The sequence below is a fragment of the Acanthopagrus latus genome, chromosome 17 (genome assembly GCF_904848185.1).
Source record: "Acanthopagrus latus isolate v.2019 chromosome 17, fAcaLat1.1, whole genome shotgun sequence".
NCBI classification, from domain to species: Eukaryota; Metazoa; Chordata; class Actinopteri; order Spariformes; family Sparidae; genus Acanthopagrus; species Acanthopagrus latus.
In genome coordinates this window covers 12,810,681-12,835,003 of record NC_051055.1, presented here as the reverse complement: position 1 = coordinate 12,835,003, position 24,323 = coordinate 12,810,681, and the positions used below count along the sequence as shown (strand labels likewise).

At 42.4% G+C, this 24,323-nt stretch overlaps 1 long non-coding RNA gene across 2 annotated transcripts in view; it reads left to right on the top strand.

Annotated features, from left to right (window-relative positions):
- The window catches only part of LOC119005369, a 111,504-nt gene that overhangs the window by 56,299 nt on the left and 30,882 nt on the right, over positions 1-24,323 (top strand). For both annotated transcript variants that reach the window (XR_005070479.1, XR_005070480.1), the window contains exon 4: positions 996-1,132. This is a non-coding gene — a long non-coding RNA (uncharacterized LOC119005369). The remainder of the gene's footprint in view (positions 1-995; positions 1,133-24,323) is intronic.

Genomic DNA, 24,323 nt, shown 5'->3' with positions numbered 1-24,323 from the left:
GTTGCCGACTTGGTGCCGCTCCTCTAATGTCAGTGCAGACCGGCAAGGTCAGAGCCCATATTGCTAATATTGGCCCATAAAGCACTGCTAATGTTAGCTGCCGTTAAGGGAGCAGGGTTCCTTTTTATTTGATGGCTTGGATGATAGTGTGAAGTTGTGAATTGTGATATCACCACTAGAACAATTGCCACAGCGAGAAACAGAATGTTGGAATCGTCGGGTTGTAACGTAACTGATGGTGTTTGAGGGTCTTGACGGCTTTTCCCATTTCATTTTGGCAGATTTAGCCACGACTACCCCTTCTAACTGGAAAAAAGGGGGGTTAGGGTAAAACTTTGGAATGAAATTTGTCCTTGGTCCATGCTTAATAAGTGGACGAGTCCATTTGACTGCATGTCTGGTGCTTTGAGCCCCAGGAATCACAGAAGGATGGGAGGGTATGACAAAGTGGAACACCTCTAACCCCTTTAGAAGCTGAAATACTGACCACTGACAAAAGGCACTACTTTGACAACCATGGAGTGACATGGTTATTATTATCCATATTTTTTAAGGTCTGCGTTTGGTTTAGCCGTTTTAGTGTTCAGGAGGGGATGGGAGAGTGTTCGAGTCGCATGGTGAATGTAAATCAAACTCCAACATGGGAACCAATTGATGACTTCAGGGCCTCCATGTGATTGGAAGGTCACCGGCGGCTCCCACTTAATCAGTTTTGGAATCCCTCTTATGGCACCACGCAAACACATGTACGCACACAGATGAACATGTCTTCCTTCCTGTGGAATGACAATGCTTCCTTGTTTATCCAGTTGCCATAAAAAACACAATCAGCCACAAGTCAACACTGAATGACTCCAAACAAGCTGGATTATTGCTCTAATTAAGCTTTAATAAGCCCTTATTAAACGGCCGCAGGCCTCGTTAGGCGGTTCATTAAGTCATCTCTTCCCTTTATTCCTTCATTAAGTCTCTTTTCTTCTCTCTTTTCTTCTCAGGGAGTGTGGGAGTGGTGAGGTCTGGGAGATCACGACCTTAATTCTCTCTAAGACAGGCGGTTTAATTAACACTGGAGGAATCCTCACCGGCTCCAGACCTCTGCAATGGGAATGTACAGGGGAATTGGATTGCCAAGGTAATGCTCTAAGCTAATGTGTTTTTTACTGGCAATATACACTAATAACCTTTTAAATTACAGCTACCCTGTTCCCTGTATTTATGATGCAATTAGATGGTAATATTGAGCGCATAAAAACATACAAAAATTATGCACATACATGTAATTTAGCAGTGTTTGAAAGAAATGCCTGATAATGAACAACACGGTTTAATTAAATGAGAGCACATTTTTATTTATTTTTTTCCACCAAACTACAAGGTTGAGAAACTTAGGCGTAAAGTAAGTGTATAAATAGACTGCGAGGCAGAGAGCTACAGGATGGGAGATATGAAACTGTTCAAACTGACAGAAGAAAGATTGCGACAGAAATAACCATCTGCTGCAATTTTACTTCTATCTCCCTCCCCTTCATTATGCACACCACTATGTGCAGCTTTCCCACAGTCAAATGCTGACATTTTGCTGTAACCTACTCAAAAAGTTCAAACTGATACTGTCACTCCTCTCGTGTGTAGGTTGTTTACAGTTACCGAAACAGGAAATGTTGGCCTATTAATTTATTGAACCCACAAAACCAAATCGGACTGCGAAAGTGAGGAGGAGGAGGAAACATTTACCACAGTTAGAGGGCTGCCTGAAGTGGCAATTTTACTTGTAAAAACTAAATGTTGACAGTATTTTATATCTTTAGAGATTTATGCTCTATAATAGTGTATGTCTAACTTTGGTCGCAGTTTGGTGTCTGCTTGTCTGCTTCATTGGTTTACAGTTTGTTATGAACTCTCAGCTGATTATGTCCTCTTTAAACAGAAAGTATCAGAATGGCAACATGTTTTAGATATGCTTCACGAGGATGTGGCGTATGTGGTTGTGATGCACCTTTGGTAAAAAAAAAAAAAAAAAATACTTACTTCAGACCTGGATATGTCCCTGGTGAATAAAAAGAACATCAGACCAGACCAGATGTCACACACAATTTCCAGACTAATTTCAAAGATCAGGACTAAAAACAGCGCCTTTAATGCTAAAAAGTTAAAGATTACAGTGCTAACAGCTGCATGTTTTAGTGTCTGCTGTGTGTGTGTGTGTGTTTTGGGGGGGGATTTCCAGTTCTGGAATATTCACAATTGAACTTTGCACATGTAGACCTTCTTTTCCTTTGCACATGCCAACAGAAAGCACCCGAGAGACTGTTTACTGTTAGCAGTGAAGGGAGTAGCACCCCTGGGAATCTTAAAGGAAACAGGTGTCTAAGTTCTAACAACAAAATGCAGATTATTGTTGCATAAGGGTCGGTATGAATTCATAAACAAAGATAGTTCTCTTTCCCGAAGGTAGAAAAAAAGAGAGAAAAAACAACAACAGGTAAATAGACCAGAGATGAGGACACATTAGCTCTGCAGTGCTGGCTCCGGGTGCAGGTGTGCCTGAAGACTGACAGGGATGAAATACTGAACCAGGAACACATGGAAACTGGGCCAAATTTAACTATCTATTTTGACTGAGGGAGGGTGTGCATGTATGATGGAGCGAGGGAGAGGAATGGAGAGTGTGTCTCGATTGTGTGTGTGTGTGTGTGTGTGTTTGCGTGTGAGCATGCGTTTGCATGCATATTAGAAGTTTGGATCCTGCTGAGGTGACAGATGTTCATTGTAGAGGTAGGCAGAGATGAGGAGCAGTGTCCAAATTAATCCATATGTGTGTGTGTGTATGTGTGTGTGTGTGTGTGTGCGCGCGCGTGTGTGTGTGTGTGTGTGAGGGGGAGTATTATTCCCCGTGGAAGTCAGGAGTCCTTCACCTGTCTGCGTTGCCTTCACAACACCGCACGTGTGTGTGTATGTGTGCGCGTACCGTATGCTGGCATGATTTACTGCATACAGGTAAGACTTCCACCTTCAGCCATAAAGTGATTGAGTTTCCTGAAGCTTTAGCAGCTGTCCAAACCCCAGGATTCACCCTGTGCCTCCCTCTGTCGTTTGCTCTCCTTCCTGTCTTTTGTTGTTTTTGGATTTTTATAAGCTCCTATTATATATTTATATAAATACACCTACTCGACGTACACATACAATGCATTCATATACAGACACACACGCACACAGCACCACATACTGTTTGATGGTGGCTGAGGATGCAGATAAGCGTGCACCCACACACAGTAGAAACACAAGAAAGTGCTGCTTTGGATGTTCTGCAAAAAATCATAGCTCCTGCATAAGACGACACATCAATAAACAGACAGCGGAGTCAAGTGATTAGTTACACAATTAGACCCGTGAGTTCCAATAAAAAGCAGAAGCTCTAACTGTTTGTACCTTTGCGTAGGGAGAAATGAAACTTGTGAAACTCAAAATAAGTCAGATATGGGTTGAGATGTTTTACATCTTGTTGTGTTGTACAAAAAACACATCCATGATCCAACACATCAACGATCAGACATACCTACCTTGTTTTTTTTTAAAATTTTTATTCTTAAATGAATCAGGCATGCTGTTTAAGTAACTAAGTTGTCCAGCCTAGACATATTTTCCAGATTATAAACAAAAAGGTGTTTACCACAATAATAGCAGGTACTCTCCACCTTTCTACAGTTCAGTCAAGTTACAATTTGGGACATTAGGGGGAGAGGCTTTGGACAAGTGCTGATACCACAGGATCAATTTAGTCTGCTGAGCAGGCCGACCCATAGCTGTTAGAGCTGTTTTAATTGGCTGTAATTGTAGCTGTAGTCTACTCAATGAAAGCAATCAAAGGCAAACAATTACAAGACATTGGTCACCAACCCTCTGGGCAGAACTTCAGACCGGCACACACACACAGACACACACAGACACACAGACACACACACACACACACACACACACACACACACACACACACACACACACACACACACACACGCTTAAAGGCAGTCACCCACACATTTCCTGTGCGTTTCATGTAAGACGGTCTTTTCTTCTTTCTCTTCTGTTGGAGAGGAAGTACGGGTCTAATGACTTTTCCTATGCGTCACAAACACTGCATGTGGGAGGCAGACAGCCACACTGCACGTGTGTGCATGTGAGAACCTTTATGCATATATGTATGAGTTTGTGAAGAGCGTGATACACGCAGGCTTTATTATGTATCTGTTAGAGGATTCATGTGTATTTACGAGCAGTTTTTGAAATGCTTCATGTTTGTGTTTGTTTGCGTCTGTGAAAGAGTGTTTTGCATGTGTTACGATATAAACAGGACAGATGCAAGCCTGGCTACTGTTGTGTATTTTTGGTCCGTCTCTGAAAAATAAGTTTGTCTCTGAGGAATTTTAGACATTATGCTTGTTTGATGTGACCATGTGCACTTGTCCGTATATGTTTCTGATGAAGCGTGACCCCACAGTACTCTACATGCGTGCAGTTTGTTTTTTGCATGTTCTTCTTGCTTCTTACTTCTTGTAAACACTCTTCTTGACACACCAGTGAGACCTCACACAGTTCGTAGTGCTCAGTGTTTTTTCTGTTTTTTGTACTGCTCACACTCTCGATATCGATCCTTCAATCAATATTTTATTTCTTATGAGAATTCTTGTGGACTGAGCTGGGAGTTCAGATATTATTTGCTCTAGTATTGTATCCTATATTTATGATGGTTGCAACTGATACTTCTCCTGGCTTTTTCCATCATCATCACATAGCATTATTTTATTCTTCCCAAAAATGATAAGCAGTCAAAGTTAGCTTCATGAAGTACTTTTTTAAAGAAAAAAAATGTTATTAAATGTTATTTTTTTGGGTGTTTCAGTATATATCTCAAGTATATAAATGCTGTGAGATATTGTACCCCGTTCTTATTCCTTTACTCAAGATCTACAGAGTTGGTGATGAATATCGGTATCAGTTATTTCTAAGGTTGTTGTACAAACATTCTGTGTACATTTGCCACTACAAGTCATTAAAATCTGTTATGTTAGATGCATTCAATTCAATTGTCTATTTCTAAAGTCCTAAACATAACATATATATCAGTCAGCTCAAAAGGATGTAGAACAAAATGAAAGGTGTAGTCCCTTTATGCTACCTAAGTTCTGCATTCACAGTTCTTTATGCTACATAAGATTCTTATAAGTGTTGATTCCCAGGACCTTAAAAACTGTTCACTTGCTTCATGGTTTTGTTGACATTTAGCAGTAGATTGTTGTCTGTTCACCACTCTGCAAGATTGATTTCCTCACGATATGAACTCTTATCGTAGTTTGTAAAGCGGCCTGTTATGATCGTGTCATCTGCATATTTCACAATGTTGTTCATTTTGATGACCAGAATTTCTAGTCATGGTTGTACAGTGAAAATAGGAAAGGACTGAGCACATAGCCCAGGGGGCCTCGGTGGTCAGAGTTTAAGCAAAGGAAGTGTGACTGTCAATCTGAACTGTCAGGGGTCTGGTTGTAGTCCATCATCCAGTTGCAGAGGGTTGGACTCAAGCCACAAGTGTTGAGTTTACCAATCAGTTTCCCAGTTGAGATTGTATTGAGTGTTGAGCTGAAATCAACAAACAGCATTCTGATGTGATGTAGGTGCTCTTATTCTGAAGACATGTGAAGGCAATGGAGGGCAGTGGATATGGCATCCTCTGTGGAAATCTTGGGTTTGAATGCATACCGTTGGGGGTAAAGGCCTGCAGGGATGTTGTCTTTGATGTGCTGGAGGACCAGTTTCTCAAATCACTAAATCAGAATGAGTTGGAGTGCCACAGGCAGTAGTCGTTTAGACTAGACATTGATGCTTTTTAGGTACAGGGACAATCACGGGTATGGGCTATTCTTGCTCAGGCAACAGCCCGTTTGCCCTTAGTAGCTGAGCTGTTGTGTCTACATCAATACAACAAGCCCATAATTGGTAAAGTAGAAGTGTTGAAACAAATTAAATTGCCATCATTCTAACTTTTTTTTCAATAATCAACAATTTATTTTAATTTGACAACATCAGCAATGCCCTCTGCCCCTCGTCACATGACTTTAATCTGACACACTGAACACTGTGGGTGTGCAATACAGTTTGTGGGTGTACGAGAGGGAAAGTTTGTCAGTCAGGTGAGTTTTAGAAGTTATGGAGATCACAAATGCTCTGAGAATAATACAAAAGAGTATCCACCTGGCCTCAAATAATGTGCAGTTCTTAACATTTGCCTTTTATTAACATTTATTAAGCCTACATGCTAGTAACATGAACCAAAGGAAGCTAGCTGCCTTCCATGCAGCGCTGCCTTTAAGAGGCTGTCCACACGGAAACGCCATTTTATGTAAACACACATTTTTTGCATCATTTTGGACGATTGTCCACATGGATCCTGTAAACACAGCGCCTGAAAACACACTTTTTTGAAACCGGGTCTCAGGGTGGAAAAATTCAAAGATGCTGCCCTCACGTTTTAGTGTGGACAGCGAATCCACATACTTTCCGAAACATTGACGCCATCACCCTCGACATCTTGCCTCCGACCTCTGAACCCCATGATGTCTCATAACAACAACAACAACGGCAGACTACATGCTTATGGTCATGCTGCAGAAGAGATTGAGCCTTTCTTCTAGTTGAGTGTGAGTCGCAGCAGCAGTTCAACCTCATTTTTGGAGCCCTAAGTCTGCATTTGGGGCACAGAACACCACTGAGCTACCGGGAGACACGTCCCGTCCCAATCCCATGACAGAATAAAACAATGTATCTGCTCCATTGGATGTGATGTGATATAGTATATCCAGTGTTGGGGAGTCGTAAACTACATGTAGGCTAGTTAAGCTACTAGCTTAAATACATTTTGCAGTTGTTTCAAAACTGACAAGACAACAGGCCCCTTTTTCATTTCCTTATTTAGATTTTCATTGTTTTAATTTGTTATTTACAAATGAACAAATGTTTTTTAACTTTTAGATATTTTTATTTTATTTATGTATGAACTGTGAGGAAGGAAATTGCACTCATAGTTTAATTGAACTGGCAATTTCTTTTGCTATAATTTTATATCATATGTTCATTGTCAATTTGTCAGCAGTTTGAACATTTTTTTTTCTAAGTTGCTTTAGTTAACCCAACTAGGCGTGGTGCCCTTTTTCAGGTTAGAGTAATAGCCCCTCCAAATGTCTGTGCACATCCCTGGGGACAATGGTGGAAGCTGAAGCAGGTGGGAACAGTCTCCTGTGAGAGTGATATATTCATCAGTCAGTAATAATAATAATAATAATAATAATAATAATAATGAAAATAATATGCATGGGTCTGTTTCCAAAATATTTCACAATCAAAACTCTGTTCTGTTCTCTCACCACTGAGGTCAAACATCTCTAGCAATGTTAAACAATCACACGTCGGGCTGTAAACCACATCTCCAGTAGTCTGAATATACTTTATGAGCTGCCAGAGTGAAACAAGGTTAGCTAATCCCACAATGCTCGGTTGCCCCAGCTCCCACTGCATTGAGCTTGCACAGTTCATCTCGGGCCACAGAGAAGTGTTTTGCTCAAAACGAGCACCCATTCACAGACCAAGGTTAGTGCTTAGCTATAAGCAAGTGACTATTGAAACATTATTTTAGGTGAAATGAAAAACAGAATCAAAAACACTCTTTTGATTGGATCCAAGGCCTTTCCTGAACTCTTCCTCCAAACTCATCACTCCCCTTCTCTACCTTTGCTCCCCGGTGCCAACTCCATCATTCCCCTTACTATGTCTTCCTCTTATGAACACCCACTCTCCTTTTCCTTTCTCTGCCTTTTCTCTCTCTCGCATGGCTTTTCTCCCCTACTTCTATCTCCCTCCCGGCTCTCCAATCACTCCACCCTTTCTCTTTTCATTCTCTAACTGTCGATCTCAACTCTTTCTGTTCCCTTCCCTGTCCTGTTTCCTCACACGTTTTTCTCTCACTGCCTTTCCGCCCTTGTATCTGCCTGTCTTTTTGCCATGATTGAAATATTCATGACAATACCTTACTCAGTATATATTAAACGATTTCCAGACTTTATGCTAAGCTTAGCATCCAGCCACAAGAGTGATGAAGAGTGATGCATTTCCTTGATGTGATCATGTTTCAATGACCATGCACTGACACGCATCCATGCTGAGTTACAATCTCTCTGTTTCACATCATTTTAATGATGTTTTCAGCTACGATTCATTCTCAAGCAAGCGTTTGAATGATTTTCATTTCACCCGGTGCCTAATTCCAGCAATTTCAGCTGATGGGAGCTACAGCTGGATCAGTGATACCACATTTCTTTACAGCGATTTAATGACTTGGGTTTGCCTCCTCGTCTTGAACATTTAAAAGGGAGTTCGTGTCTCCTGCTCCCCCTCTTGTTTCCCCTCGCGCTCTGTCTCTGCTGCTCTTTTTTAGCTCTCTTCAAACCCCCATCTCTTTCAGCTCCACATCATCAGCAGGGGGACCACTGTTGCAGTTGAGTTGAGTTCAGCTGAGGTCAGACAGACAGTGTGTGCTGCCCCGGGGAGATACGTACATACTGGCTACCAACCAGATAAGTTGGAGGGAGATGTCCTGGTATTTCCTCTCTCTCCCTCTCATTTGTGAGAGCTCGTTGCTCCCACTGAGCGTTGGAGGCTGAGAAGAGCTCCTGGGAAACCAAATCCGACCATTAGAGCAAGTAATAATAATAACAGGTGAAATACTGTCTCTCTCTCATTTCACTATCACTCCTTCTCAGCCTTTCCCCTCTTCCATCCCACATCTCATCTCCCATGTGTGTGTGCATGCACGCACGCGCGCATGCACACACACACACACACACACACACACACACACACACGGATTGAATGATTTATTTATGTCAGCATAAATTACAGCAATAATCTCTGGTGTGCTGTATGTGAATCAGATACTGGTGGAGTTGGTGCTTCAGCAGCGATGTTTTGTGGTGCTTCGATGCCAACTAATTTTGATCTGTGTGTGTGAGTGTGTGTGTGTGTGTGTGTGTGTGTGTGTGTGTGTGTGTGTGCAAGCGTGTGTTTGTTTAAACTCACTTGGCTTTCCCTGACAAGTTTGATCTGAGTAAACAAGGAGCCAGCCAAATGACTGTGGAGAGAGAGAGAGAGAGAGAGAGAGAGAGAGAGAGAGAGAGAGAGAGAGAGAGAGAGAGAGAGAGAGACCAGGGTCAGAAAGTGTGTGAAGCAGGGAGAGAGAGGCACACACTTACTCCGGCTAAACCCTGCAGTCTTGGGCAGGAAGCTGATATTTTCCCAGACTTACTTTACTCTTTTTTTTTGGAGTCTGATCCGACAATTGTAGCTTCCTCTGAGGGGCTAATAATACAACAGAGCCATTGTGCAACGCGTCGTTTCCCCCCTCGCCTGATTTAGCAAGAGAGAAGGCGTTTGCATGAAATCTTTCCACTCCCAGTGTGGTTGGGTGGAGTTTCTTTTTTCTCTTTTTTTTCTACTGCCATCAGATTGGATTGTCACACCGCATTGTAATAATGCACTGTTATAGTCTGGCTCAGATGAACATGAATACATAGATAACAGTGCTGTAGCTAGTAGCCGCCACGCAGTTCTCTATTTCCTGCGTCTATCTCGCCTTGGTGGTGTAGTTTATTTCAAATGTTTTGGGTTTTTTCTTTCTAGGTGGAGCAGCAATGTGGATTGAATTAGACGTAAGTGGAACTGCAGAGTGAGAAATACACTGGTAACCATTGTGGACATCGTGACACAAAAATGACAGAAAACAGTGCTTGATGATGGCTGCATTTGTAGACACGGAGCCTTTAAAACTCAGCGGATGAATGAGCTCATATACATCGTTAAGGCCAATTTAAGTGGAGGGGTTTTAATAGAACACATTTGGCACATCACAAAATGGGCTTACAGTAAATATAGATTAAAGTTACGAAATGATTTTAGAGTTTAAAGGTGTGCTCAGACAGAAAGCAAACCATTTTTTTCCCCCCGTGGCACTTGCAAGCAGGGCAGTTTGTCTTTATTTCCCCCCAAACAGCCGATGTATAACCAAATCGCTCTAATAAATGTGAGGTAAGTACATTTGTGCAGAGCCACAGATTCTAGCTGTACCCTTCTTTAAGTTTCAAGTTTATGTTTGTTTGGGTTTTCTATTCCTCTCTTGTCACAATGCTGTGCTTATGCTCTTGTTAGGTTTAGGCACTAAAACCACTTGTTCATGGTCAGGAAATTCTGTGGTTTTAGTTGTCACACTGCTGGCAATGGTCCCTAAAAGCACCCGGCTTTGGTTTCCACAAACATGGTTGATAATGCCCCCAGATTTCTTTAAAAATATCCAGTGATGTGACTCTTACAAATGTCAAAAGACAAGGAAACCGAATCCCAGAAGTGAAAGTCAGTAAATAAACGTGGAATGTGAATGTGACATGGCACATTTTCTACAAATGTCAATATGGTACATAGCCCATTCCGAGTGCAAACATTATTTCCTGACAACTGGATTGCAATTTACCAGCTGTACACGGCTGTAATGTGCATGCTAGCTAAAAACATATGCACCTAACATGAATATCATTTGACTTTTTATTCAAATATGATTTAAAGTTCCAGGAAAAGGCAAAACTGCATTGGGAAACAGTGTTCTTATTTTCCTATTTAGATACATCTAACTGCATCCACAACATTTGTATTCACTTTTGGAAATGTGCGGCCATCTTCTTTGAGTTTTGTATGGAATTATATATAAGTGCCATTATATTGCCATTGGCAATGGGCCTTCTGTAAACTGTATGCATCCAAATTTGATGAGCTCACTACTTGACGAACTGTGTTTAGATAGTTTCACTCTGATAAAAGTAACACTAACAATGGTGCTCTGAGATCTGATTGTCTAACATCTGGTTTATATTCATTGCTATTGCAAACAATATGAACTATCGGAGAAATGAGGACACGGTGCAGAATGATTTTATCTAATGCCTGAAGCTGGTGCTTTGTGGCTTTCGTTTACTTTTGAAGCTATCTAATAAGTCATCTAAAGGTTGGTTATAAACAGCTGCAATATTGTATTTGCATTTCTTTAGATTAAAAAAGATTAAAAACATCCATAAGGGTAGTACATGTCTTATTTTGTCCTGTGGGATGGGGCCGAGCTTTATTAGAAACTGTGTTGCGGACAGGCGCGTCATTAAAAGCAGTCCCACACAGACTAGAAGGCTGAATATAAGATGAAATTACCTGCTAGATGGATGGTTTCTGTAGCGCCGCTGCCTTACAAAAGATAAAAGTGATTTTGCAAATGAAATATTAACCCTATGTTCACTGCATATCTGCGCTCTAGCTACATTCCATCAAACATGTGGACTTTAATACGGTATAATGTTTTGTTGAATTTTTAAACACACAAACCTTCACTTATTATTCACCTTTCCTACACACAAATGATCAATGGCCAGTCGGGAGATGAGATAATAATATAAATGCACAAGGAGGGCATTACTCTTACATGAGTTGTGAGAAATAAGTAGATAGTAGATCTAGTAGACCTCGACAGCGCAGCATTAATAAGACAAATCACTTGGTATCCCAGCTTACCCTTGATCATCCCCGCAGGCAAAGCAAACTCAGCCTGTCCGGCCAGGTTGACCAGTTTTCGTGTGTGTGTGTGTGTGTGTGTGTGTGTGTGTGTGTGTGTGTGTGTGTGTGTGTGTGTGTGTGTGTGTGTGTGTGTGTGTGTGTGTGAGACTGTAGCCTTGCACGCATCCCTATCTGTTCATCTGGCTTTTGGCCTGCCTCGCTGTTTGTCTCCATGTTTGGCTAACCATGCATCTTTCATTTTATCAGTAAGTCCATCAATTGGTGTGTGTATGTGTGTGTCCATGGGTGAAATGACCACTGGGTTTCCCGCTGCGTTGACCACATGCTCCACTCCATTCTCCTCTCCTCCAGTCCTCCCTTTTCACCCCACCTGGCCGCTCTACCTTGACCACCCATGTTGTCCTGTCAGGCCTGGCTCCTTGCGTTGTGCTGAATGGCAGCATTATTCAGACATATTTTTTATCCTAGGGGTTTCGGTGGCCCTGTATGGGGGGTCCTGGCAGGTGAAAGTGGTTCTCCATGAAAAAAGATCAAAACAAATGTGAAGTGGCACTCGGGGCATTTTCATACAAATACATTTTGCTGCACTCACTTGAAAGTTTATATTCCACAGCAGATATTCAACCAAATCACATGGAGTGAAGTGGGTCTCTTCTGGCATCACCTACAGAGACTCAAATGTAGTGATGGAATGGAACTAAGTACATTTACTCAGGTATTGTTCTTTAACTTTGAGGAACTTGTACTTTACTTAAGTATTTCCATTTTCTGCTACTTTGTATTAATGTACTTTTTACTTTTTTTGTTAACTTTAGCTGCTTGTTACTTTTTAGATTGCATCTCCATCAAAGCCAAAGTGGCACATTGTTAAAGCAATTGATTTGATCCACAAAAAAAAACAAAAAAAACAATGTCTACGTGTTGTGTTGCAGAGATCTCTGCTTAAGCTAGTATGCTATCCAACTAGCCTTGACTGGTCCCGGTCCAAAGCTCATGTGCTAGCAGCGTCAACACCAACACTCCTCTGCAATACTGCGAGATGAACTGCTAACTAAGCTAACTAGCTAACAGCAGTTACAATATGCAGCAGTTAGCTGTCACTCTGGTGATATGCTGGCCATACTTGTTTTGAGTATGAAAACAAGAGATGGCCAAATCGCACTTTTGAGACTTTTACACATTTCCTATTTCCATGGGTGACTTTCACTTTTATCAAAGTAATATTTTGACCGACTATCTTTACTCTTTACTATAACTGTTTGGTATTTTATACAGCAGTTCCCACACAGAACGTTATAACCATCACAAACTATGACAAAAACCTTCATTCTCTCCCTCCACCCGATCCCAGCTCTTTCATATCTGCCCTCACGTCCTCAATCTCCAGTAGTCGCAGACAATAAAGGTCTAATTTGTCTTGGCTGCCACTTGTGAGCACACATACCTGACCGGTAGGGCATATGGTTAGTAAGATGCACTGGGAAGCTGATGTCTGTGTGTATAACCTCACCTGTCTGACTGCATGACATATGTTTGTGAACATTTGCAGGTTGAGTGATGAAGTGCTCAGATCATTTGTCTGTGGGTGAGTGTGTTTGTGTATGTGTGTTTTCTGCGCAGGTCTCTTTGCCCATGTCTTCTCATTATGGCACTAATTACCCGGGTGTGGACTTGAAAAAAAGGGACACAAGATTTTGAGTCCAGAGACAGGAGTTGACCTGGCGTGTACAGGTCTAGACTGATTCTGGATGATTAGAAGGTGTGCCAGAGTAACACTGAGTGAAAAAAACAAAAAAACAAGAGGATTTGGCACAGGGAGTGTTTTTGTTTTACCTGCTTCCTTCCTCTGTTTTAACAGTTTACAAAGGATGGCTGAAAAAGAGGGCAAAGCTGTGCAGGGCCTGTGGCGAAATCTCAAAACACTTTTTAAAATCTGATCCAATTACATTATGGCGTCCCGCTTGCCACTGGTCAAATGATCCCCTCTCAGAGTGCTCGTGAAGGCATGTTACTGATATTAAGTCCATTCAGAACAATTGAAATAAGTGCTTGCACCTCTTTGGCCTGCTGTAAACATTCACTTGTGCCCTCTTTAAACTTTCTTCCAGTCTCTATTTAAAGGGCAGACGCTAGTAAAACTACCCAGCTGTCTGCTCTCTCTCCTTTCCCCGGTAAACCTAGCCAGCTGTCTGCCCTCCACTTCTGACCTTGTTTTGATGAACACAGTTGTATGTGTGTGCGAGTGCACACGTGCATGCGTGCGTGCGTGCATACATGTCAGTGGGCTTTCAGTGCGACCCTTGACCTTTTGTGACTGACGGGCCAAATCTCGCCACCCTGCCTCTCTCTCCTGCTCTGGTCTCCTTTTCTCCCCGCTGTTTCCTGACTGATAGCCTGTCAGTGGGACAAGCTCTCGGGCTAGGAGGACATTATGTGTGTATGTGTGTGTGTGTGTGTGTGTGTGTGTGTGTGTGTGTGTGTGTGTGTGTGTGGTAAAAGGTAGAAGGGTGTGTGAGTGCTACCGAGACCAGGAGCACGTTCAAGTGTGTGTTTGTGTATAGGTGGAGGTGTGTGCACAAGCTAAGGGGGTCACAGAGGAAGACACAGTCCAGACATTTTAAAAATAACAACCCATATAGTCGGGAAGCTGTGTCTTTGATTGTGTGTGTGTGTGTGTGTGTGTGTGTCGTAGCAAAGAGTATCTGGTAATTATTTAGTCAGGCTTTGACCTTTGACCCTCCCCTTTGACCTCCCACATCCTGTTCGACTGGAAAGAAGATGGACACACGTTCATACATATGCACACCCCCACACACACACACACACTCACACACACTTCCTGGGGTTTAAGGGGTTTGTGCTTGTGTGGGCTGGGAGTAAATTCAGAGGTTTAGCGATTTCACTAACGTGAGTATTTCAGGGTCAAAAAAACATGACTGGACTATCAAGGAATGTTTGCAAAATTGATCAAACATGTCTCCACACACACACACACACACACACACACACACACACACACACACACACACACACACACACGCGTTGGATGGAGGCAGCCGAAATCCCGCTTTAATACAGCCCACATTTTAACAGTTATCCCCTGTAAACCTATCTATATCTCTTTTATACCATTTCATCATTTTGAGTTTGCACTGCTGCAAAAGAAAAAAAAAATGACTCGACGGAGTTATCTGTGGACAGTTTTGGAAATCTAGAATGCTATCCTGTTATTGAAAGGTTTTTGACAATTACTGCCAATAACATTACTATTTATCGATCACCGCAGCCCACTCTGGCTTTTGCTCATTCAATAACATGACCCTTAATCACACAAAGTATCACCTCGGCAACAAGGGTTCCTTTCCTGGCCACGCAATAAAGGAGAGGAAAAAAGCGGCGGGAGTAGCTCTGGACTCGTTCCCTGCTGGAGAACATTACTTTGGTCTTTTGTGATAACATCTAGCCAGACCCTTCTATTACACCTCATTATGCCTTGCCAGGCTTTGTGTATTTGTGTTTGAGACCTTGCATGCTGGGCAGCGACATTCGTACTCAAGGTGTATCCAATTTGTGATGTCGAATATCCATATGCACTGTGTCTATTTGTGGTAGCTAACATATATTTATGTGCAAGAAAAGGAGACATAATTGTCCTTTTTATAGCACATTAATGACTCCACAATTACTCCTTATCTCATCTCTCAGTCGCATTCTTTCCAGTCTGATCACATGCCCCATGACCCCTGGTCGTGCAGCTGTAGCCACTGATGATGAAGCACTACTAGTTTCGGTGCAGACCGTGTGGTGCCTTTTCTGTTCTGTCATTACTGATGGATAGCGGTCGACCGGCTTTGACTCTTGTAAATCCGCCAGTTTCTACGCCTTTTTGGTTGCATCGTCGCGACCACGTCCCATCACTGCCAGCATCCCAGCAGTGATCGCAGTAAATATCGTCACAAGAGAAGAAACGTATAGGCGCAAGGTGACATTTATTTCGCCAGACTTCCCGGGGTATCAAACATTAAAACACAGTCAATAAAAAAGAATGCAGCAGTATAGAAAATAAAATAAAATAAAAAAAACAATAAAAATACAGCAGTGAAGTGGAATTCAATAAACTCACTTGAAAGCGCAGACTGAATTATGGTCAGACTTGAGTTTAGCTGCAGGGGGAAACTTTGTTTTTTAACTGCCAGGGCTGGGTGAACGGGTTGACTTGCCGCTTGGGTGAGACATTTGTTTGGGCAGCGCGTATGTGTGCGGGAGTGTGTGTTCGTGCAATGGCGAGGGTGTGTTTGTGTGTGTGTGTGTGGATGTGAACGGATGTCTGCATGTGAGCCAAACAGCCCCTATGCTTAATTCCAGGGTGAACTTGGACTTCCTCCCCTTTCATGTCGTCTTCTCCACACAGACTGACACAAGTCGTTTCTGGATGAGTCATCTCTCAGGCTGTTCTCCCTCAACTTCCTTAGTTAGATGTTTATTTTTCTCAATACGCCCTAATGTTTCTCTATGGTATGCAGCTTATGTAACAGCTACACCATATGTTAACAGTTGTTTGGCAGGTTATTAAAGCCTTGTATTAAAAAAAAAAAAGTGTACAATAGCATTTCGGAATGATTCTGATTCTGTGTGATTTAGTTTGAAAAGTTAACAGTATAAGGTTCATGTCAGTTGACTTGCATTGAATCTTTGATTGAAGAGGGTTGTGCAGGTATTGTTGTCTACAATGCGGGTGTTTTTTTTTTTTTTTTTCATAACTTCCACCAGGAGATACAAGGTCAGAAACATTAAAGGAGACCCATTATGCTTTTTTCCTTTCCTTCAGAGTTTTATACAGATTCTTGTGCATGTAAAAGATCTCAAAAGTTCAAAAGGTCAAAGTCCACGCCAACAGAAGCCCCTCTCTCCCACAGAAAACACTGCTCCTGAAACTCAAACATTTGCATGATTTATGCCAAGCGGCTAGTCTGGCATGTAAGAATTGATTTAGCACAATTGCCGTGTTGTTAGTGGTGCTGGATCAGGCATGTGCAAGCTGACTAATCAGAGGAGACTGGGTATTTGGCGAGGGGGAGGGAGGTGGGATGGGGGGGCTTAAAGAGACAGGAGCTAAAACAGTGTATTTCAGGCAGAGAGGGAACAGCAACACTGGACATTATGAGGAAACTGATGTGTTTTTTTTCATGTCAGCATGTAAAACTGTTCTGAGTGTGACCCAAAATGAAACCATGAACTTGAAAATGAGGATGGATATGCTGGTAAGTATCCTTCATAATCCTACACATAAAGGGATTTAATTTCAAAACAATTGTGGAAGCCATTCATTAGTCTTTATAGCATTCTTTTTTTGTTCAGTAAGCATTTATCCACAGGGGTGAGAATCTCTTGCCTCTAATATATTCTACATTTCTTCTCACTGCATGACTACTTGTTACTTTAAAACATAGCGTTCGTGTAATGATACATAGCTGAAATAAACACATTCATTTCCTTTCACCATCTTTGCTCTCACCCGGCCCCAAACTCAAAGCCCAAACCATAAACACATATTTACGTCCATTACAGTCCAAAGATTGAGCTGTACGGAGCTTAATAATGACACAGTGACACAAATGTCAACATCTGTTCCGTTCACCACACAGCCTAGTCATACAAAATTATACAATCATAATGGAAAAATAATTGGGCTTTAAATTTACAATTATTGACTTTGCTGCATTGAGACATAATCATGATGCATCCAAGAATCAATTTCTTCCCCACCCCGTCTTGTCTCTCAAGGCGCTGAGGTGGTATGTCTTTATATTGAATATACTGTAGGCTGCCCATGTGGGATGTTCTCCAAGTTCCCAAAGGTGTTAGTTGTCAAGCCTTCAGCTGTGCGCTTGTTCAATGTCACCTCACACCAGACCTGACCCTGGTGACTTTTCACCTTTTGAAGGGTGAACTTTGACCTCCAGAGGAATGACCCTTGATCTTAACAGGTCCTAATGGTGCGGAGAGGACTGCTGGTGACAGGAGACAGATGGAAACACACATACATGTAAAGACAGACACACATGTGCTGGTGTGCAGACGCTGAGACGCACTAATAGAGTGGGGAGCGTTGCTGTGCAGGCCCGAGGAGTGACAGCACAACCGTGGGGACGCACACAGACGGAGCTCGGCTTACACAGGAAACTGCTGAGACATGCAGGTCATGTCTGTTCCCATGTTTGTGGATCTAGCAGGCATACAAAGGCAGAGAGGCACACTCACTATGTGCAATCAAGCTGCTTTGTTCCGTGTGTTGTTGGGCAAAGTTTTTTTCCAAGACAACATTGTGTGTTAAAAGTAGGCACAGGCAAAGGCAAAGTATTAGCATGTTTTGTCTACATGGAACTACAGGTCAAGCGTGACTGTGTTTTACGACTGCTTTTTGAGAACACGCATGCAAGTCTGCACCAACTACTTAAGAACATGCATGAATACTGCACATGCACACACCTCACCTGCTCTAATTGACTTTTCTGAAGGTTAAACTGGACACAAACTAATATGTTTTGGCCTCTCAGGGCTTCTCTCTCCTAAAATAATGAGCCTGGTAGTTTACCCTTTACTAAACCTCCCCGGTAGACCACAGATGGCCTTTCAATTACCAAGCTAAAACATGCAGAATGGCAATGCATGGCATTATCAATGAGCATGCAAGAGGGACCACACTCTCAGCGCCTCATGAGCACACACAAACACACACGCAAACACACACGCGCACGCACGCTCACACACACATGCAGACATAGGCAGACAAATACACAAGCACACTGTGTATGTACACACGCATATGTGTGCACTTACAGCCGGATTACTTTGCTTATTTGCTTAGCAAGCAATCTGTGGTGGGGTCACCACTCTTCACCCCTGTACTGCACCAATCTATAAAGCTGGCCCTCTGGGACCCAGACAAGCCAAGGTATTCGTGGAGTGGTCTGAAGTTAGTTGCTGTGCTGCTGCCGCTGCTGCTGACTGGTTCACATTATAGAGGAGATTTAAGATTTAAGATAAATGCAGTCTGCAGCAAAAGAAGACAGGCTGTCAGGTTTTTCATTCTGAAGCTATCAACTCATCCATGAGACATCAGAGTATTATTTTTCTCAGATTTGTAGCACTAACTCTTCAGCACTCACTACGTTTAGTGAGACAAGCTATGAGGGATATCTAAACTAAGACAACTGACCTTTTAGATGTTAGAATTTGCAAGTGAAGGATGTAGAAGGATGACTAGAAGCATTCTGTCCTCACTTGAAGATCCCATTTTAAAATATTTTGTTGGTTTGGAATGGCACTGCATATTGCGTTAGACGAGCTCCATTGGCTGTCGAGAAGATGCCAGTCAGAGGCCCAAAATCTGATGCTCTTTTAAAAAGGTTATCCAAAAGCTAAAAGCTAAATTTAATTCTGATATTTCAACATGTTCTGCAAAACAGAAGCTCCAGCTTACCTGCAGCGTTATTGCTGGAAAATTGTGATTTTTTTTTTCACCTGTGGATACACACAAACACACACCGACAGGAAGCTATCATGTCAGACCTTCACTTTAGTGTCTTCAGTGTCTTGCTCAAGGATAATTCTGCATGTTCACAGGAAGCACTAGAGACTGGACTGCTAACCCTGTGCAAGTGGATGATCAGCGCTGCCTGCCGAGCCTCAGCTGCCCCCATGTGCAACACAAACCCTGACTTACCCACTGAAAGTTTTATGTACTTTTCTGTGATCGAAATCTTGCCAGTTGTTCCCACTAATGATTCAAATCCTCATTTCTGTGTCATTTTCTCTGTGATTAATCCAAATTTCAGTTTTTTGAACTGCTGCAACCTCTATTTTCTCACACCCGAGATAGCAATCATCCGCGGCCGCAAAAGATAGCCTGTGTTGAAGTGTTGGCGTCGAGCATTAGCGCTCATTTAATGTGTGAGTTGACCAATAGTAACACATCTCATAGTTATTATCATCATCATTCTGAAAATAACATATCCACACTTATTTATACAATCTTAATTGAATATTCACTGACAGATGGATAGGTAGAGTGTGACGGGGGAATCTCTGTAATCTTTACATCAGATGACAGCTAAATGTTACTCTTGGATGCTTTTGCTGTGAAATGTTTACCAAAAAGTTGGCTGTTTTTTTTTTGTTTTTTTTTTTTAAAAATAGACTCACACTGTAACACGATGAGATGAGAAAGTTTTGAAAAGCTATATGTATGCAAGTCCTACTGTTTAGGAATATATAATTCTCTATTGATATGCTAAAAAGACATTTGGGATTGGGGTTTTAAAGGCAGATATCCAACAGGGAGTTGTGGGCTAGCGGAGGGTAGCTGCATAATCAGCCCCACCATCAGCTAACTGATGTTCTGCATAATAGAGATGGGATTTCTGGGTCAGCGTGTGCCTGTGTGTGTGGCAGCAGTGGTGGGGGTCTGTCATTTCATCTGCATGGATGTCTGCATGTCCGCATGTGTCCCGTCTATCTGCATGTGTATGCATGTGTGCCGTCTGCGTCTGTGTGTTTGTCTCGCTGTGCTTTGGTGTGTGTATGTGTGTGTGTGTCAGGGCCGCTGACCTCTTTCCCCACAGGGAGGACAGTCCCTGTCTCATTAGGGAAGAGAGATTGAGAGTCAGACAGGGCGACAGACAGACAGGGAAGGAGAGAAAGAACAAAAAAACAGTAGCATTGGAAGGCAGGCGCAGAATGCATGAGGGGGTCCATCCTGATAAATTCCTCATCCATTACCACAATGAGCAGGAGGGCTACGGCGAATGAGGTCATGAAGTTTTTTTTTTTTTTTTTTCCCTATTTAACACATACACACACACATACGTATCTCCCACTTCCCTCCATGGGGTACATGTCACAATCCAGACTTGACTGCGTTTTAATTGAATCAAGAGGCAGTGTGTGGGTGTTTGAGGTTTAGGAAAAAGGGGAAGAGGGGCTGTGGGGGTGGATCGTAAGAGTGTACGTGTTTATACAGACAGAAAATGTGATTGTCAGTTTCCATGTGTGCATAAGTACATCCAGGGCTCCGTTTGTAATTGCATGTGCGATGGCGAGCATGTGTCAAACCTGTGGGAGTATATACAGAACATGTGAGTGTAGGATTACTCGAACCTCTACAGTCTTGATCCAGCCTGCGCAGCTATAGCGACACAGAAGGCAAGTTGAACATTTCTTTCAAGTTGGAATGAGGTATGGCTTAATCTTCGCAGACAAAGCAAGGTTTATATAAGAACAGGGAGAATTAAGAGGAGGGAGGAGGGACGAATCTATAAGAGCAGCTGTAAGTCTGAGAAAATCAAAGGGCAGAATGTACCTCTGGTTATTGTACATATATTCAAGTCATTAAAGGATACTGAAATCACACTCTGTAGGAGGAAGAAAAAAAGGGAGATCGGGGGTGAAGGAGAGACAGAGGTTGAGCGATGGAGATACGCTGAGTGAATGTCATGGTAATCCCGGAAAAAAAAAGAGAAAGAATTGCACTGAAGTACAAAGCGACCACAACAGAGGCCCTAAACCTCAGCGAAGCCCACCACCTCATGATCACAGAGCAGTGCGGTTTATCTGGCAAGAGGTTCCTATACTTATTACAGTCATAATCTAAACGCCTCCTGTGTTCATGTTACAGTACTCAGGCCTACACATGCTGAAAAGATCAGGTTCTTTAACCATTTGTGGCGCAGGGCTGACTTTTTTTTCCTAAACCCTCACTTCCACAGTGTCCCAGTGGCTCGGTGTACATACTGGCCAAGGTTTTAAAAGCGCTCTGCATATCCTCGATTGCCTGTCTGGGTTTAACTTGCTGAGCTAGAGACATTTACACCCAGGGTCAGGGACAAGGGGGATTTTTGCATGTATTTATATATAACAGTTGCTTAGCAAATAACAAGCTGAAGAGAGCACTTACTACAAAACACGGTGTCTTTTAATGCAGTTAATATAATTACTATCACTGGTTGGCTACTCCGCATGAGACCGCTAAAATCTGGGGGATGCGGCAAACGGACTGTTTCTGGGCGGCGCAGCCCATTTTCTTTCCATAAAAATAAGCTATCAAATTGGCATGGAAAGAGCTTTTGAGCCTACAGCATCCAGTGGGTTAACGTAGCTAATGAAGATCATTGCAGCTAACATCTAAACGGATTGATGTTGCATTCGCGCTCCGCTCCTTGGACTGTCCCTCATACTGAGTTCGGAAGTTGTTCCTCTGACTTTGACGCGTTCATGTTTTGTCAGTTCCAAATGTGGGAGCAACATGGACAACGTTTTTCATTTCACTGTCGGGGTGTTTAAAGTGAAACTCTCGCTAAAATGCAACCTAGGCTTTATTTGTGAGTTTTTTCCCCCCTGAGTCAAACCTTCGTGTAAAAGCATTATTACAACAAAAGAGGCACTTATAAAATTGACTGTACTTTTGTTTTCGGATCAAACTCATTTTCAATGGGAGAGCATCATACGCGAGCATCAAAATCACTATTTTTAAAACACTATCTTAAAATCTTAAAAGTGCCTCTTTCATCATAATTATGCTTTTACATGAAGGTTTTACTTATATACATTCACAAATAAAGCCTAGGTTGCATTTTGGCGAGAGTTTCACTTTAAGCACCCCAGTGACAGGTTTTTCCGATTTTGGGTGACAGGGAAGAGCTAAGGAAAAGGATCACGTAAGCCACAAAATATATTTCACAAATATGCTTGTTACCATCAACCCTATGTTTACTTTCAACTGCCATGTGTCTGCTTCACATGATGTAAACTCTGCAACCCATGTAGCAAGATTTTCTTCGACTTGAAGCGGGCGTTCACACGAATGAGAGTGTCTGTTCGAAGGAAGATGAGGCGTTAAACGGTGAATTTCAGTCTGAAGGATGACACAACAGGCAGTAAATAAATACAGGTACTTCACATGAGAATGATTTGAATGTAATAGTTCTTTGAAAATTAAAACATTTAACTAACAACAATAGATTCCAACAAAGTAAAGAAGCAACATTTCAATTTTGGGAATTGCTTCTGAGGACAGTTTGGGGACAGTATTGACAAATCGTAGTCTGTAGCCCTGTTTACATTGCTCACTTTGTTACATTTAATGCCGTCAGATCGCTGCAAATGTTGTTCGTGGCCTTATATTACCTCTGAGGAAGTGGAAAGACGGATGGCTTGAGGATGAGAGAAAGATCGATGGATATAGAGAGAATAAAGTGCAGGGAAACAGCCGAAGGGCAACGGAGCGTCGGACCAAGAAACAGACAGACAGTGAGGACAGAGATAGAGTGAGAGTCAGAGACAGGGGAAAAAAAGAGTTGGAGAGAATTAAAGTAACCACAACAGAAGCTTAGAGCCCACTAAAGTCCCCCTTCTCCTCACGGTGGTGGGGTGTGGTGTTGGGGATCTGGCACAACTTCCTACAGCACGGCCCCTTTCTAAACACCCCATATATACGCCCAGTCAGAGACAAAGTCACAGCAAACCACATCACAACGCCTGTGCACATGTGTATGCGTTTGTCTCCCTGTGTGTGTGTGTGTGTGTGTGTGTGTGTGTGTGTGATTAGCTCAGCTGCTCCCAGGCTCACAGAAAGCATGCGTTGCCTGAGCGTGTCAGAGCTGTCTCTTGATCTCATCTGTCTTTTTATTGCCTAATCTCTGTCTCTCCTTTCCTTTACTCCTTCTTATGCCCCCCCCCCCAACAGACACACACACACACACACACACACACACACACACACACACACACACACACACACACACACACACACACACACTCTTTCTGGCCTTCATCTTCTCCCGTCACCCCCAACACCCCTCTCCATCTTTTTCCTCAAGCTTTGAATATAACCTTAGCTGCTCTGGCAACATATGATCCTTTCCATTCATGCCAATAAAGGTTGTCCCCTTTCCTGCCCTCCCACACATCTGTCATTCTCTCCGGGTTTGATAACTGCCCACCGCACCGAGCCTTTTCAAAGTGTTCCATTTGCTATAGATGAGTTGCAGATAGTAGCCAACCCACCATATGGGTCATTCATGCACCGTCCCAATGGGTTGAGGGTGAGACGATGGCTTGCTCATGAATGTTTCATTCTGGTTTACATAACAGTGGCTCAGCTCTTTGGTAGCACACTGAATGTATGATTACAAAACCCTGTCTGCTCCACTCGCCCTCCTTTTACTCTGGTGCTGTCTGTCAGTCTATCATACCTTCTCTGTCCATTTATATTTGCCTCCCCTTCCCTTTTCTGTGTCATTTCATGAAAATACCATCGGCAAATCCAGACACATCACCATCAACCCCCCCTCTCGAATTCCCTCAATTTTTTTCAATTTCAACTTGCCTCATTGGCCTGACAGGTAAAATTTGTGTTACCAAAGCGTTCACAGAAGGAAATAGAAGATAAAGGAAAAGAAAGACAGTGGACATAATAAATTATGATGATGGTAAGAATAGAATTAACCGCATTCATGCAGAAAAACAAAACACAGAAGCCCCACAAAGCTCTCACAGAGTTCACGGCTCCTCCAAAGCTGCGCAATATTCATATGTGTTATTATTTATCATTAAAATGTGTATATCTGCTTCAGTCCAACCTTACTGGCCAAATCAGACTGAATTTGTGGGGA